The sequence below is a fragment of the Asparagus officinalis genome, chromosome 7 (genome assembly GCF_001876935.1).
Source record: "Asparagus officinalis chromosome 7, Aspof.V1, whole genome shotgun sequence".
NCBI lineage: Eukaryota > Viridiplantae > Streptophyta > Magnoliopsida > Asparagales > Asparagaceae > Asparagus > Asparagus officinalis.
Genome location: NC_033800.1, coordinates 8285251 through 8289306, shown reverse-complemented (window position 1 = coordinate 8289306; position 4056 = coordinate 8285251). Strand labels below are relative to the sequence as shown.

Sequence of the window (4056 nt, the reverse complement as noted above, 5' to 3'; positions counted from 1 at the left end):
CCGAGGCGTGAGGGCGTGACTTTGCGTCCATCAATAAGAAATTCTATAGCTAATAGCCACTGTTAGTTGACTTGGATTTAGTGCAGTTTAATTTCACACCTGCGCATGACTAGTTTTACAATCAACTGTGTTCCATATGTGTTATACAAGTTCTTTACAATGAATTATCTTTCTGCTTGTCTTTCATGACTTCCTCCATAGATTACAATTGTACTGCTATGTTTTGTATGTCGATCTTTTCTCGAGAAAAACTTCACCTCGCATGCACATGTATTTTCTGTTTGTTCAAAATCCTCGATTGTTTTTCTAAGGCTGTGACGCATGGGGTCCTGAAAATCAAAATTCATAATGCTTACTTCTCCTTGTATTTTGTTCAATTGTAGCTCATTTAAGTGCAAATATAAAGAATAGGGTATAATTTCTGAAAGTAACTTTAGATCAGCCAACACTTGATCTCTGCTTATAGGTACTAGAAACAGATTACTGTTATATTGTTGAAAATGGTATCATGATTCATCTTTCTGAAAACATCCACGGCTTGATACAACATGCAACAGGACCTCCACGCACACAAACTGAAAATTTCACTATGTTTTATGCACAAACTGAATATCTCACTATGTTTTATAACATCTAAATTTGGATTATGTAATGTTCTCCATTGTGATAGAGTTATGTCATACTGATGTTGTTGCTGTTTTGTTTATGCTTTGTTCTCTTTTTGTTTTCTCAGTTTGCTTCCTATTTTTAATGCTAAAGTGGTGTATCAATTTCTGTGAATCATGGAATTAGGGGATGGTTGTTTAGGATCCTCTTGTTTCTTGTATTTTGTCTTATGCTGATAGGTGGTACATCTGTTTGATTCAAAGTCTCTATACGCAGTTTATTCTTCTTGGTTTCTCATGTTGGTGCAATTAGTAAAATTCGTGAGTCTTTCTTGATTAGCATGCTTATGGAGTCCTCGATCTAACTGATAAATTGAGGAAAAGTAAACTGGTAATTGCTCAGTATTGTGCGTGTGCAGTTACTGATGAGCAGTCGCTCATCTGTTAGCTCAATGCAAAAGAGTTACTGAAAATTTGTTTATTTCGCAATGCAATAGAGCAGGTCTCAGCTTGTGTTCAATGAATACAAGTTCTGCCAAAACATCTCTTATAGGAGATGGGATCATGTGATGGCTTTTCCTTGGAAGGGTTTTATCACTGTCATTTTTCTTCTTTTGGTTTAGCTAACATATAGTAGTTATATTCTGCATATACTTTGCTAATTTTCTTTTGTTGTGTTATCTTGTGTTCTTTTTAGATTTATTACTTACACTATGCTGCTATATTATTTGCCTGGAGCAGTTATGGTTCGGTTTTGTGATATATCCTTCTGCTACTCTGTTGTTTATGCTTAGACCCTGAGGTCTGGTGTTGATATTTGCTTAGATGATTGAATTGTTGGCTAACTTATATACTGCTGAGAATGTGAATTCACACAAATATTTTGGTTTACTTCTAAGTTATAACTATATTGGAGCTTATGTTGGTTTATAGGCAAAAGTGTAGGAATCTTTCTTCATTGTGATAGAGAGTTATGTCAGTTTACTCTTATTAGGTCAATTGTATATGCACACGACACAGGTTTGAGTGCATGATGCACATCATTAGGTTACCAATTCATTGGAGGAAAAGGTGGTTGGAGATTAAGCTTGGATGGGCATCACACAATCTTGGTACCGGTACTAGGAGGTAATTTAATTTACACTCTAATTACATGTTTGCATTTACCATCTAGTTCATAAGTTTAAGATATAATGACAAAAAAAACTGACTTACATTCCTTTGCCTAATATAAAAGCCGTCTTGCCTTTCATATTTATTCCAGACGAAGACATTAAATTTAGTTAAAATGCCAAGTTAGTATTGTTTGACATTGTTGATTTACCTGCAGAAAATAGCTTTCGGTAAACTCTGGCTTGTGAATCAGCGTACTATGACAGATTATTGCAAAAAAATATTCAAGATTGCTATTAAGTTTCTTTCTGATACAACCTATTCCCTGTTTATGTGGTACCCAAATGAGTGCTGAGCTCACATCTTCGTTTATGTTTTACTTTTTACTGTGTTAGATATAATTTGTAGCGGATTTTGTCTGCGGACCTTTATATCAGCATTATAGCCTGTCAGTTTTACATAATTTGCTGCATGATTAGTCTTTTGGTGCCAGTATCCAACTTCAGCTAGAATTATTAAGGATTAGATTTTTGGCTTGCTAGTGTTACACTATTTCTGCTCTCATCTTTATTTTTCTTTTATTCACATGCCTTCCCTGGACCTTCCATATATTATCCTCTTAAAAATGTAGTTTCAGCAATGAATTAAGTTTCTCACACACCAAAGAATCAGAAGTTCAGTTTGTTTAAATTGCTGCAGATGTTGGTGTTTTATGTTGTTTTGTTTATCATGCTTGAGAATTGAAGTTTTTCGGGTTTAGAACATCTGTTGCCAAGAGGGTTCAACCTGTAAAACCGAATGTCAAAGTTGGGTTATATGTATTGTTATCAAAAATTGTGACCATCTTTGTGCACTGATTAAATTATTTTGTGCAAAATATATTTGTGATGCGGAGAGATCACCATCATTAAATTAACGTTTGTACGCTACTTACCTTTCATATATCCATCATGTTGTAGTGTATTTTCAGATAATCATATGTTGTCTTTCTTGCTGGTTAGATTTTTCAACAGTTATTGTATATACAAACTTACCAAAAGAATGTTAAGACTTCATTTTATAGGTTTTTGATGTTTATATTCTACTTACTTGAATTTTTTTAAATTAATTTTAGAGGATGAAAGATGCGAGATTGATGTTTTGATGGGCTCACTAAAGTCAAAACCAAGGACTTCGGCATATTTTTCTCTCTCTCTTTGGTTAATATTCTCTATATATAAAATTGATTGTAATAAACTTTGTTGGTTAAGATTTTCTATATGAAATTGATTGTAATAGACTTTGTGACTAGAAATGGATTATACTTTATATTAGGAATATCATGACATTTACTTTAGATTTGTTTTGGTTCTTTCATTGACCTTTCTGTCTGCAAATATTATGTTTGAGAAATGTTGTTCTTTAATTAGCAGAATTGTGGTTGTGCTTCTGCTTGTTAATATTTTCAAACTCGATGTTGATGGCCACTCAAGTTTTTGTGTTAGGAAATTGCCATTTTTTTTGAATACATATTTATTAACTTGTTACTTCCCAAGATATGACTGATACTAATTTTGAATAATTATGCTTGAATTGCATCATTGTGTAGAGCTTAATCGGAATCATCTTTCTTCACTTGAGGTTATGAATAACTTGCAAGTCTAAGACCATGTAAGATTATATGCAAATTTAGAGTCGTCGTAAATTTGACTAAATTTTATTGAGTTAAGATTGTGCAAACATGTTCGGTAACTTGTAAATTTTTTGAAAATATGATAGAACCACAATTTAATTTAATTATTTTTTGTAAATTATTTAAAATCTAAATCTAATTCCAAAAAGTATGAATTAAAATTATGTTGTGATAATTTTCTTTATTTTTTTCTCAGAAAGGTAACCAAACAAGAGAAAATGATTTTCTTATGAATTTTCTTCTAATTTTCCTTATAATATTCTTTCTAACCAAACAATAAAAAGAATGTCATTTTCTTTTCTTTTTCTTTTCCTTTCTTTTTTACTTTCTCTTTCTTTTTCTTTTCTCTCCCTTTCTCTCAAACCGAACATAACATAGCCTAAAAGATGTCCTCCTGAAGGATATTAATTGTTGTCTCAATTTGTTTTATGATTGTAACATGTTTGGTTAGTTAAAAGTTAAAGAATGGTTGATCTTCATGGTTTCTATGAAGATTCTTTGCGTGATAAAACACGATAATTTATGGAAGTTATAAATAGAGCTGATATAGTTGTTCGAGCGTTCGAGAGTGTTTAGGGGATAGGGGTTAGTGTTGGATTAGGCGTAGGGTAAAGCTCGAAAACCACATTTGCATATTGACATTCCAAATCTGTATATGTGCAGATT

At 32.3% G+C, this 4056-nt stretch overlaps 1 long non-coding RNA gene across 1 annotated transcript; it reads left to right on the top strand.

The window, feature by feature from the left end:
• Window positions 1246-3054, top strand: LOC109849794. The gene is made up of 2 exons (XR_002249236.1): window positions 1246-1733; window positions 2833-3054. It is a non-coding gene; the product is annotated as an uncharacterized LOC109849794 (long non-coding RNA).